The sequence below is a fragment of the Belonocnema kinseyi genome, chromosome 10 (genome assembly GCF_010883055.1).
Source record: "Belonocnema kinseyi isolate 2016_QV_RU_SX_M_011 chromosome 10, B_treatae_v1, whole genome shotgun sequence".
Lineage (NCBI taxonomy): Eukaryota > Metazoa > Arthropoda > Insecta > Hymenoptera > Cynipidae > Belonocnema > Belonocnema kinseyi.
The window spans coordinates 113,852,665-113,867,104 of NC_046666.1; positions in this window are offsets into that span (position 1 = coordinate 113,852,665).

The following is a 14,440-nucleotide window of genomic DNA, read 5'->3' on the forward strand; positions in this document are numbered from 1 at the left end:
TGCAGAAGGCGGTTGTCCTTGGGTCACTCCGTGTTCTTAGGGTGCACGAGGCCTTTGCTGGATCGTCGTATTGATTCCTTTACAGACTGTAACCACCTATCTTACGGTTGTAAGACGTGGTTGTGGCGGAAATTTTACCGCGATTTCGCTGGAAGCGGGTACAATTTTTCAGATTAGCACCCGCTCCCGGCGAAGTCCTGCGGTTGTCCTAATATTGATATTGAAATGCTCCTAATATAAAATCTATTAAATTGAAGATCGTACTCTAATTATTATTATTATATAAACTCCTTATCTTTAAAAATACAATAATGAATTTAAATTTCAATAATATGGATCAAAATAATTAGGTATAATTATTCACAGTATTAATTATAAATTAATTAATAATTATATTATTCTAAGAACTGGAGATAATAAATAAAAAACTATCTTTATTATAACATTTTCTATTTTAAAGAATCATTAAAGCCAAAGCTTAGTTAAATAATTAATTTTAAAGGAGTCGATTTGATACATTTTTCTTAATTTATTATTTTATTATGTATAATTGTTACCAACTCCGATCTTCTCTACCGACTTTATCAAATTTTACCCTGTTTTATCAACTGCTACGGTATGGTCTCCTGGATTTGTGGTTATATTATTTTATTTTTCTAATTTAGGTAAAATTTACCCAAGCATGTGGGTTGAGATTAATGTTTTATTTATTTATTTATTTAAACAAATCAGCTTTCCCCCGGGTGCGTGGGTTAATAGCTTGTAGTTTTATTTATTTGTTCGAATAAATGTAGAATTGTATCTATTTCATTTCAAAGGATCTGCGTTTCTGTAATAGTAAAAATCGCGCCGACCTCGGCGAACTAGCACATAAAATGGCGCCATCCAGCTAGGTGGCCACACTGTCCCTGGAACCTTCTATACAGTGGGACCGCAGAGCATGAATAATAATAACCACAAAAACAAACCAAAAATTTAACAAAATAAAATCTATCATCGATTAAATGCAATCAAATGTTTAAGACTTGCAATCGATCTATCATAGAACGATTCCAATAGACTTTAACTATTGATTGTTCGTTCTATCATAGAACGATTCCAACAGAATTTAACGTTTGATGGTATTTGATTGATGATCGATTTGATTTGTCATCGAACTTGAGCCGACGTGACCAGACGATAGAACTTCTATTGTCCGCTTAAGTTCATTTTGAATTCTAAATTCACACGAGCGCCATCTAGGGGACGTAGCAATTACTACCATTCTTTCTCAATTTTTCCGACAGGAGTGGGCACACCGTGAAGTTACATCTCCTTATTATTCCTTCGTGGTAGAGTTGAAGCACATTAAGGGGAGCGAAACGACAGAGGAAGGCTTAGTTTGGGAACTAGCAACGCATGGCACTAGTGCCACAAACCGATACTTCACGATAGAAAGTATGCTTGATAGCGTAAGTGAGCGTAAGTGAGATCCGTGCAGATTTTGCTGTATATATGAGTCGAATTGAAAAAATCTTTTCGAATCTATTCTGACTGTTTACTTTCTTCCAATATTTTCGGGAATGAAAATATACATCGATATTTTTTATTCGAAACTTTGTGTTTTAATATTTTAAGTGAAATTTAAAAAAAAAATAACTTTTTTTTTAACTACCCCATTTGACATTTTTTTAATCGTTCAGACAAATAATTCTTGACTAAGAATGATTAATTACAATAATATTAATTTTGACAATATATGAGCATTTATTGAATATTTTTGGCTTTTGATTTAATAATAAGAAACACCTAAACTCATTAATAGATACATAAATAAAAATATACAAATCATGTCCTTTGCATACAATTTTCGTAGAATTCTCACATTTCCGACAAAAATTCTTATTTAAATGAAATTTGAAAATTCCATGCATTTCAAAAAGTATAAATTTGGAAACAGTATATTATTGCTAGTTTTTATGAAATTTTTGTAATTTTTTTCGTAAAACTTTACTTGCAAATTGGTCTATTGTGGTAGAAAATACATTTTATTGTTTGAAAATTAACTCTTTTGGTTAAGGGGGGAGATACCTTTAGAATTTCTAAAAAATCGTTTATTTTATTTTATATTTTGAATGTATAATATGTTAAAAATATACTGTAAAAAGGAAAATATTAAATATTTATGGAGATATTGTCAAAAATGTCAGAGTGCCCATACCGTCACTAATCAGGTATTCGGAGCGATTGGGTCGGAGCAATGTTTCTTTCACAATAGGTTTGTATACATATATATTTTTTTTCGTGTCAAAAATTCTGAGAAGGCTAATTACTACGTTACTACATTGCTACGTTTATTATGTAGACCCGGAATCGCCGATTGATCGGCAAGTCACTGAAACTAATAGTTATACCGTAACGAATCTTTAAACGTGATTATCTCGAAATTGTCTTCTCAAAAACTGGTCGAGCTGTAACTTGAAAAGTTATTGGCCGATTAGGCTGAAATTTGGACCTTCGATTAAACAGCCGATATAAATTTTAATTTTCAACTTTTTTATGATTTCATAGGATTATCCTTCCCTTTACACCTAAGTAATCGAACAAAAAAACCCTTTTTATATCAGATAAATTGAAAAATTTTGACAGCTGCAGCAGTTTTCGATGCCTCGGAGCAGACGTTTGAAGAAGTATTCTGCAGGGTCGCCATTTTGTAAAAAAAAAATCATATGTTTCTTTCTTTCATATGTAAGAAAAAGATGTTAAAATTAATAAATGATCTAGTTATTTTATCAAATCAAAAAAAAATTATTTAAAATTGATTGATTTTACCCTTTCTAAAGTATCTCCCCCTTTAAAACTTGATCGTTTACGCGAAAGTTGAATTCCTTGGTTGAAAATATGCCTATTTTCTTTAAAATTCGTCGTTTTGGGTGGTAAGTATAACTATTTTGGTAGAAAATTCAATTGTTTGGTAGACCGTAACTGGTCGGAAGTTCAACTGTTTTGTAGAAAATTCATCTTTTTCGCTTCAAATTTCCACAATTTGGTTGAAAATTAAATATTGGGTTTAAAAATCTCATTTTTTTAAAGGAGGAATATCAACTAATACGTTTCTCCTGGCTAATTCATCTTTTTTGGTTAAAATTGTTGATTTATTTAGTTAAAAATTGAAATACTTTATTAAAAATAATTTTTTTGTTGAATATTCATAGTTTTAGTAGAAATTTAATCTTTTTGGATGAAAATTAATCTTTTTGGTTAAAAATCCACGTTCATTGTTAAAAATTCATCATTTTTGTTGAAAACTTAACCCTTGATTGAAAATACATCTATTTGCTTAAAAATTCATTTTTTGTGTTGAAAATTCCACTGTTTGTTAGAGAACTTGTCTTTTTGGCTTCACATTATTGAATAATTTCATGGAAAAATAAACTCTAGTATTGAAAAGTCGTCTTTCAGATGAATTCATATTTTTTTAAAAAACATTAATAAAATAATTAATCGAGTTTTTATGGAAAATTTATAAGAACGGCTTTAAATTGAATTATTATGAATCCTGATTTGCAACTTTTTATTGAAACTTTCGGTCGAAAGTTAAAAAAAGTAAAAATATTTCAAAGAATTGGCTGGGTTTTGTAAATATCTTTAAAAGTTTCACAAAGAATTTAATTTGGCTACAATTGTCCAAACGTTTTTACAAATAAAAAAATATCGTGTTTTATATCAAATTTATTAGGATGAAAAAAGTAATTCCAAAACATATAATTCAAAAAATCTACTGGTATATTTAAAAAAATTTCTCTTGCTTCAACGTCTCGGGAACAAAATGGTCTATAACGAAAGGTCTTTCGTCCTGAGCTAAGGGGCTTCCGATTTATAAAATTTTTTATCTTCATACATGAATATACAAATATATACATACATGAATTTCGTACACGGTAAAAAAAATTGAGCTGTGACAGGGATATTATTCCCCATTATAGCTATACATGTACCTGAAAACGAACGAAGGAATTAAGAAAGATCCCTGGATCTGCGAAAATGAATATCCTTGACCATTTTCCATATACCAGGGATATCGCCTAGTCAAACCCCTAATAAGTACAGCTATAATAAGGATATTAAGAATAGGTGTCTGAAGGAATTATCGGAAGAGCGCCGGTGCATTGTGGAAGCAACGAAATAAAATGGCGACGGTCTAAGCGGGAACAGTGACAGTTCAGATTTACTTTGGACAATTAAACACTTTTTACCACTTGAAATGTGCGCGAATGTTAATATTAAATAGAGTTCATAATGCGGTAATAATAATTTACAATTGTTTCGATTGTAGACGATAACCATATTGAAATATTAAGAAACGCGATAAAAACAACAAAATTGACCTCCAAATGCATTATACGGATTTCAGGGAAATTCATTTTCGCGATACCAGACCAAAGATTGGCCCATTGTGTTATTATCATATGAGTTTATGTGAGTGTTATTACTGACTTCTTGGTTACTTTGTACTTATTATACATTAAAATTAGACGCTACTAATTTTTTAAATTCTAATTTAAAATATTAGAGATTAAATTAGTGATTAATTCGTTAAACTGCAAAGGACTTAAAAATATGCATATCTTTTGAACTTTCTGTTTCATATATTCTGTTATAATTGGCAGAATATATTAAAAACATAGCATACTAATAGAGGGAATTTTAATATTTGAAAAAGTCAAAACATGCTCTTGTTTGATATCAAATTCATCAGTAATGGCCAAAAAAATATATATAATTATATTTTGACTTTAAGTATACAGTAGGCTGGGTCGAAAAATCAACATTGTGCGTCCAGGAAACGCCTGGGTGCGGAAAAGTGTCCCAGTCCAATCCGAAACTCAGCGCACTTTGAAATTTTGAAATTGGATAATATCTTCAGTCTGTTCTTTGAGGGTGAAATCTCGAAATTTCACTAAAAAGCACTAAAATTTAAGGTTTTGCAAAAATGGGCTTAAACCCGATACCGATGCCTTCCAAGGATGACTTTACGATGAAAAGTCATCAGAGGGTACATAGAGGTCCGTACCGAATCGCCAAAGTTACCCCATGCCAATCCTCATGAAGGGGGAAATGGCTCAAAATTGCGTATATTCGGGTAAAACGCTTAAATACTTGTGCAGCTCCTAGCTCACACAAAGTCTTTCTTAGTGTCAAATAAGTTGACAGTCTTTCGAGAAAGAAGTGTGGCGGGTATCTGTCGGTCCCGAGCCTCGGGACCGATGCCTTGTCTGGACATCTCTGTAACCAGTCTAACAGTTCTTTCCACCGCTACTGTGTGACAAGGGAAAGATGTAGAGTCCCAGTCTGGTACCAAGCCATCGGCCATAGATAGCTTAGTGGTAAGTTCATCCTCTGTTATAGGAATTAAAACTGGAGGTACGGTAAGTGAAACATCTGTCTGTTCCCAATCAATCATTTCTTTGTAATCATTAGCTCCAAAATTAATTTTTGGCACAATATTGTATCTAACAGTTGTCTGTTGCTTATGTTTCGCTTCTAGGATTTTGGTGAGTGCGTCTTGGCGAACTGTAAGCCTAGGGTCGGTTACCATTCCAAGAAGTATATTTTCTGGCATGGCAGAGAAGCCGTTTGTCTGAATGGAAGTGTTTACCACATTTCGGTACTTCAGAGGAAGAAACCTTGACAGTTTAATTGCTTGGAAGAGGTACCGACACATCAGCGATAGACTTATCCCATCTGATGTGGAACCACTGAGGTACGTATACTGTGAGTAAGTATTCAACTAATACTTCCAGTTTGTTTGTGGGTCTTTTTGTTTATATTTATAATCTCAGAATTCTATTTGCAGTTGTTAGCCAGCGAGTCATGTCGATGGGGCCTATCTTCCGGGAGACCACCTCAGGAGAGCACGCTCCGAACCGTATAGCATCTGATATCTCATAAAGATACCTTTGATCTGAGCTGAGATCCGTGGGCTCAATCTCAGGTAAGTCACACTCAACTTGTTTAAACTTTACAACATCGAGGGTCTCACAAGTTGGAAGTTGTCCCCCTATTGGCCCTGAGTATTTGTTCGGACCAGACGTAGGTCCGTCAATAAATACGAAAAGACTTCTGAACGGTAGCTCATTGAAATGTGATAGACAGACAACCCATTGCAAGGGACGATTTGGTCGTTCCTCTAGTAGACGAATAATTCCTCCCTTCCAGCCCGTACTCGTATTTGTACCGTTACAGCCCACGACTACCACTGCATCGAAACCTCCATTCAGTTCTGTTGTTACGTAATTATAAATAGAATCACACTCATCTTGGGCATGGCTCGATGGTGTGACGACATGGCCTACGTATTTAGAACCTGGTTCGGCCACCAAAGATATGTGTTCCTCGTTCATAAATCCGGAGGCTGTCAAGGTACTTTTTGAGAAATATCCGGGGAGATCATACCTGCTCGATTGACAGCGAGGAGTACAGACGAGTTTAAATGTGCCGCAGAGTGTTGACTTATACCATATCTTTGAGCAACTACTGCTCCTTCAGATGGAACCTTCTTTTCCTTGCGACAGGAGCACCTAGACAAGTCAACGTACTAATAAGCGGCTATGTTAAATAATTCAGAGCAGCACTCTTTGAATGCGGCTATTTTCTCATCCTTATTACTTTGAGAAATTGTGTTACTCTTCAATGAATTTTTCAACGTGGTGTATTTTTTATGAAGATTTGTGAGACATTCCTTAATGCGCTGCTCTGAGACCATTGGAATAGAAGCAGATTTCCAAAAAACTATTAGTTTGGAACGGACTTCGTCGGCAATGTCTCCGAACGAAGGCTCCTTTTCTTTTTCTGAAGGACAGCCTTTTTGCCTTTGAACCTCCTGACCACATCGCAGAACGTCAGCCCTCGTTGGCAAAACGTTCGGACCAAAATCTTTTGGAGGACCAAATATAGGGCACTGCACAAAGTCTCTCTTTGTGAATTTCGACATGCTGTGGCATACAAACCAAAGAGGGGAGTGCAGGCAGAACCAGAATCTCTACCAACAAAAGAACTAACGACGAGACAATGAGAAGCAGAAACTATAACGACAACGTCCACTAGCACTTGCGAGTGAACGAACATTAGGCGTGAGCCGACAGTACGAGCTATTGACAGGTTCTGACAAGTCTCAACAACGCTCAACCAGAGGGACGGGGAGGGGAGAAAGAGACCGGGGTAGGGGGGCAGCTTCAGTGTAGAGGTGGCACAGACGCTCGTGTGCTCGTAGACAGACATGACCCAGGGACCGCACAATTATTTAAGCGTCACCATTGGAAGGCATCGGTATCGATTTTAAGCCCATTTTAACATAACCTTAAATTTTATTGTTTTTTAGTGAAATTTCGAGATTTGACCCTCAAAGAATAGACTGAAGATATCCGATTTCAAAATTTCAAAGTGCGCTGAGTTTCGGATTGGATTGGGCCACTTTTCCGCACCCAGGCGTTTCCTGGACGCACAATGTTGGTTTTTCGCCCCAGCCTAGTATACAGTAAAGAACGCTAATTATCATTAGCGCGTCAGGGTGGCAAAAGAATGCTCCGAATGTTTCCACGAGCTGTTCTCTTTGCTAGCGCACATCTGTCGCATTCCTCGGAAAAATCGATGCGAGAAACGAGGAAGGACACCACGAGACGAGGAAGAATGAGACGAGGCAAAATGAGACGAGAAATACCGAGACAAGCAGGTATGTCTCGTCCCGTCTCGTCTCGTTCCTCGGGATTTCTCGCTCGGTGGTAACACTAAGAGTAATATATACGTATATAATTTTGCGTTGTGATCTACCGTTTTCGAAACAAAAATTAATTTTTCTGTAAAAACAGGGCAGTTTATTTTTCTTTCCACGTCGTTCATTTTAAATCCATGAGGAACAAAGAATTTGAAAATGTACGTTGAGTTAAGGAGTTACTTTTGTTCAAGCACCGCTAATATTCATATGCCGTTAATTTATAAATAAACAAACATTTTTATCTCCACGAAACAAAGTATTATGCTATTAGTGATATATTATCACAAAATCTTCACAATAAATACTCAGAATTATTATCAGAAACTGTTTGAAATATTATCAAACATTCTCTGTAAAAACTGGAGATTTCTTTTCTTGCGTTATCATATTTTTCGTGCCTAATTTTGAAATATGATAACTTAATTCTGTTATTTTCAATGCAAAAAAAAACGACTGTGAAATTCCACTAGTGGTCTCATTTTAATATCACTGAAGACAGTTGTTTTAATCGTGTTCCAATACCTGAAAGTATTAATGAAATAGTACTTTTTTCCAAGTGTTAACAAGAATTTTCATTTCTAGGGAATTTCATACCTACTGAAAAATCGTATAACTGACTAAATTTTCACGTGAACAATTCCAAAACTTAAACGAGTACGACTTTATTTGCACAATTCATTGAATGTGCGAAGTCGAAGAAGGTGAAGTAATTATGGGTACTTCTCCACTTTTAGGAAAATCAGTTTCCCGGGCAAATTAAACATATAATATAAAACGTTTTCTTGTAAATTGATATTAAAAATAGAAGGTTATTAATGGTTCTTAATAAACCACTGCGTAAACCGTCCAAATTAAGAATACACATTGTGTAATTTTCTTTTAAGTACATTAAAAATCAGTCCCTTGGCGTGTCACAAGCTAAGAATTACAATCAAACCTAAAGTTTCCACAATAAATTAAAAGAAAAATGTCATTTATATTACAATTTTTAAATGATGTGATAATGGAAGATAAATTTCTGTAGCACATATTTTTGAAATTTAATATGAAATATTTAAAAACTTGAGCTTAATTTTGTCCCTCAGTTTTTGCAGTCAATCCCCTGGTTTAACTTGAAAATTATTTTAATTGTACTATGTGCAACAAAAAGTAGTCTTTTTGCGTTAAACGGAATGTTTCCAACTTGAAGTTTGTCCTGGTGTACAACAGATAGCGTTCATATACTATTCTGTTAAGTTATTTATCGACGTTAACGCTGAAACAAGTGCTTCAGCCGGCTGTTGAGATAGTCCCCTGGCGAGTAAATTTATACTTTGTTTTCGAAATTAAGTTAACAGATTTCGGTATTTCATATACTCAAGGTGCCTTTGGAAACTTGGGTGTAGTGTCTCCTTGTCCTTTTTTGGCCAGGGAGAGACTAGGAGTGGCACCTCCAAGTAGGTCCCCGCTGGTAACATTTTCAGGTCCATTCGTGTGCCTGCAAATGGCTAACCACTCTCCTTTAACGAGGCACCTGGGTCTTCTTAGCTTGGACTGATTCCTCATTGAAGCTTCAAAGCTTCTTTGTGAAATCTGCAAGCAGTTTTTCTGAACCCGTTCCCTTGGCAGTATTTATCAATAATACTTTATTATTATTTGTGATAGCCTCGACGTTTGTGGAATTTCTCAGTGCCCTGGCGTCAGTCCCCTGTTACAGAATGAGGCAGGGGACTGATGAAACTACCAAGGGACTGACAAAATAATAATTTCCAAGTGACCTGATGGTCAACAATATTTAACAATACTAACAATGAGCAGTTTGAGCTGCTTCTGCGATTCTGATACTTGCGAACATTTCAAAATAGGAGGCTTGACATATCAAGAGAACACCAAACTCACAGTCGAAGATGTTTTCACAGATTTTGAATGTGAAAATGAAAAAGAATCTACGAATAGTTATGTAACTTCTAAACAAATGATTAGGTTGGATCACAAGGATGTCTCCGACGTTGCTAAGGAAGAAATTGTAGAGTAGTTACCGAACCCCAACTTGTTAATGAAAGGGAATAGAGTATTTTATAAATTAAGGTTCCCCATAAATATGTTTGATAAATAATTTAAGGTAAGGTTTCAAGGCAATTAATGTTCCTTTAAAAAAATGTGATTGATATTATGTAGACTAATAATTATTATAAATAGTTTGTATTATCATGTGCCTAAAATGTTCGATCCTCAAAGTAGGAACCTTAATTTTCTAATTTTTTATGTGCTTGAAGTTCGGAACGTTCAAATGAACGATTTTTTTACTGATGACTTTGTAAACTATAAATATGGCTAAAATGTTTGTTAATTTATATTAGAAATAATACTTTTACTAAAACAATATAATAATGCATTTTTTTATTGCAGTTGGAACAACCTTTAAATGATAAACTAGAATTGGGAAAAAATATTTCGTTCATTTGAACCTTCAGAACTTCAGGTACATAAATGTTTCTTATTACAAGACATTTTTCTAACATCAAAAACAATGAAAATAGTCAATCAGTAATAACCTGTAGTTTTTACTTCACAAAGACAGTCCCCTGGTACATGTGTCAGTCCCCTGTCGCGACTTTTCACAAAATCGTTTATAAATCCTGAACTATTGCAAAATATATGCGGCCATTCGCAGTTTACGTTGAAACAAACCATTATCTTTACCTTAGACCAACTTTGTTTTTTATTTGAAAAAAAATGCTCGGACAGTTTTGTACAGGCCAGTTTCCCAATAGCGGGGAAGTACCCTTACAAAGTAAAATTGGATTTAAAAATATCGCTGTAAAAGTTTTAAGAATTTATTTTTGTGAAAGTATATTAGACAATTTTTTCAATTTGAAAATTTGGCTCCTAGTTACCAAGAAAATTAATTTACGTTTCTGCAGTGGAGAACAGTCGCGGATTCAGAGGGCGGGGGGGGGGGCATGGCGTCTTGGCCCCTCCTCCCAAAAGTCTAGACTCGAATTTTTCAAATAAGATCATTTAAGTTTATTATATATAATACTGAAAAGCGAATTTTGCTCCTTCAATAAGGTTATAGAGAAAACATAAATTCTCAGCGTGTATTTTTCAAATGTAGCGCCCACTTTATATCATGTAATTACATACAGATACTCTGGTAACGTATATCAATGTTACAATGTATTCCCAACACTGGCGCTGTCACTCTTGCCCCGTATCCACATGCGACAAGATAACCTGACAGCCAATGTAGATTCCCAACCATGTAATTCTCGCAGCCAATCAGGTCTCGAATTCTCTCATGGATGTATGAGACATCATTTTATTGTGAATAACCATTTAAGTTTTTATTTTACTAAATTTTTTATTTAACTAAATATTATTTTAATTGATTCTTTAATGAAAAATTGTTAAGACACCAAGCACGAAATATGTATTGTCATTCGAGAAGAAAGAAATTAGGTTCTGAAATATCATGATTCAGGGTGACCGCTGGACCGGGAAACTGGGAAATGACCGGGAATTATTTTAGACCGGGAAGTGATAGTGAATTTTTTCTTTGACCGGGAATTTTACAAATTTTTAGAAGAAAAATTTATCCAATCACTTTAAATATCAAGAATATTATATCACAGTGTATATATATATATATATATATATATATATATATATGTATGTATGTATGTATAATACAATTTAAAGTAAGTTTGATTTCAACTTTTTTTTAATGCTAAGTGTAATTGTTAAATTTTTCAATCATGAAATCATTAAGTTTACAACGTGTAATTCTAAAGTATTTTACCATAACAATTTTTCATCTTAGATTTTCATTTTTTAGGGTATATTTTCCATTTAAAGAATTTTAAAGTGCAGTTTTGAAGGCTTAATTAATAAAAGATTTAAAACTTTTGCGACTGAAATTTTTGACAAAAAACGTTTTAAGTTGATCAACTGTAAATATAAATTTATTAATGATTTTCAAAATTGAACTGTAGTTCGTGTATTAGAAATCGAACAATAATTGAGTGATTTTATAGGGCGATTCTAAATCAGTTAGAATTAAACAATTTACAGTTTTTTCCGTTAAAAATTGAACTACTTCAATTCAAAAGCCTTAGTAATTAATCAAACGTAAACTTTTGACTGTAACTTTATAAACATTCTGTTGTTTCAGCATACAATTTTCCATTTAAACATTTTTAATTGAGAAAAAGAGCCATTTTTTAATAGTCAGCAATGTTTGAGTGTTTATTTAAAATGAAATATTAAAAACCAAACAATTCGAAACTAAATTGTTTGAAACAGAAAGCCTTGAATTGTTAAAATTTCAGAGAGCGAAACTCAAACTTAGAATGTCACAATGTTAATTTTATTATTCGGTTCTAAAAATTTTTTTATTTATAAATGAAAATGTTAAATTTTGATTTGTGAATAACAGATAAAAATGATTTTTTTACTTCGAAAAATCAATTTCAGCAGAATATTTTGGAATATTTCAAACAATAGCAAATTTTGATAAATAAATAGCAATTGAATAGTTATGAAAAAAATAATAATGCAAAGATTCCAAAACATTTAAAAGAAAATGCAGATTTTCAATGATTTTAATACAAAATTCGGTAGGTTTTTAGGTATTTTAAAAGATTTCGAGATCACGAATTTTTTCGGAGGTACTTGAAAATATTTAAAGTCATTTTTAGTGAGAAAATAGACTTTTATGAAATGTTTTAAAAGATTTGAAAAAATTCTATGCATAAATAACAATTGAACCATTATTCATTTGCGACGACTCAAAATTAAAATAATTTAACTTCTAATTTAAAAAGTGTTCGATAAAAAATTTTAATCTTTCAGTTTTTAATGTTTCTAACTTAAAATTGCTTGATATGATAGAACTCTTGAAAATTGATAAACTTGTTGATTGATTCTTCAATTTAGGACATTGAAAGTAATAGCGCTCAGTTATAAATAATACAAGTTTTGATTCATTAAAACGATTTTCTCATACAAATAATTTTTTAAGAACAAGAAATGATCTGCTTCAGTCCGGATTTAAACGGGGCTAAGAATAATTTTAAAGTTATTATTAACCTCCCCCTTGAGAGTGGAGGGGAGAGGGTTATTATTGTGTGCCCCCCCCCCTAAATCCCTTCTCTGGATCCGCGCTTGGCGGAGAAAGACTTGCGATTTAGATAAATTTTTAGAACCAAGAAGTTTTAATTTGCTTATTTTTAATTAATATATCTCCTGCTTTCAAAATTGTATATGTACTTTTTAGTTACTCTATTCTTCTATTAATTACTATTCAATTAATCATGAAAAAGAGTAGCAGTACTCTTGTAATAGTCTTTGGTCCGAATAAGCAGTAGACCGACGTTTTAGGAATATCAGTTTATTATAAGAAATAATAATAAGAAGTAAAGATTGACGGCTCGACCCGCGTAATTAATTCTTTCAAATTGATCGACATTAAACTGAAAGTCGCACATTCGTAACGATCAATGGCACGGAACATGTATTCGCTCGAGTTGCGGTAAATACGAAGGCCCGAATCCGTAACCGGTCTTTGTACTCAAGATGGCGGTTTTAAAATTTTGAAAACAAGTATATATATGAGCTTCAAAATCTATACTTAGGGGTTTTTGGGGACGCCGATTACGATTGCTGATCTACGATTAGATTGTCGTAATTCTTCAAAAAAGATCTCATATTTGACGGACCAATTTTAATTTTAATTTAGTAACTTGAAATTCGTAAGCAGCGTCTCCAAAAACACCGAGTATTGATTTTCTACCTTGTATATCTTTTTTTTAAATGTTGGAACCAGCATCTTGAATTTGAATATTTATAATTTCGGAATTCAGATACTCAATCAGTGACCTTCAAAACCCCGTTATACCAATTTTGAAAAGAATCGAAGTTTATTTTGCAAACTAGTCCGCCATACTGAATCCGCCATTTTGTTTTTGGAATTTTTATGTCGGATTCGTAATCATCAACCTTCAAAAGCCCGCTATACCAATTTTGAAAAGAATCAAAAGTTTATTAGGCATACTCGTCCGCCATATTTGCTCCGTCATTTTGTTTTCGGAATTTTTGACATCGGATTCTTTATCAGCGACCTCAAAAACCAGTCAGTAATCGAATTTGGCCTACTTTATGAACATTTTATAATTTTGGCTACCTTTTTCCGATTTTTGACCACTGTGTGGCAGCGTAAAACACACGATTTTAACTTGATATTTATTTATAGTTTTTTGCATAGTCCACCAATAATACTTTTCTCACGGCAACATGATTATTATAGTTCAATTAAAAGTTTTAACGAATACGATCTTTTTCACGGCTTTTTCAAAAATAAGGTTTTTTTCACAGTTTTTTCATGAGTAAGGTTTCTTTTCACGGCGCTTATAGGAATAAGGTTTTTTCTCAGAATTTACCGAAATTTATTTTTTTCGTAGCATTTTACTGAGATGTGTTCTTTACGGTGTTTTGAAAAAAAAAATTTTTCAAAGCGACCCAATAAACAATTTATTTATTACGGCGTCTTTAAAAAAACGTTTTTCTTCATAGACTTCATTGTTTCTTTTTAATCGAAGAAAAAATTCCCGGTTATTTCCCGTTTTTTCAGGTTCACAACAATAGCTTATTTCACAATGTTAAAAAAGCTACATTTTGTTTTAAATTTTAAGGAATAATCTCAAATTT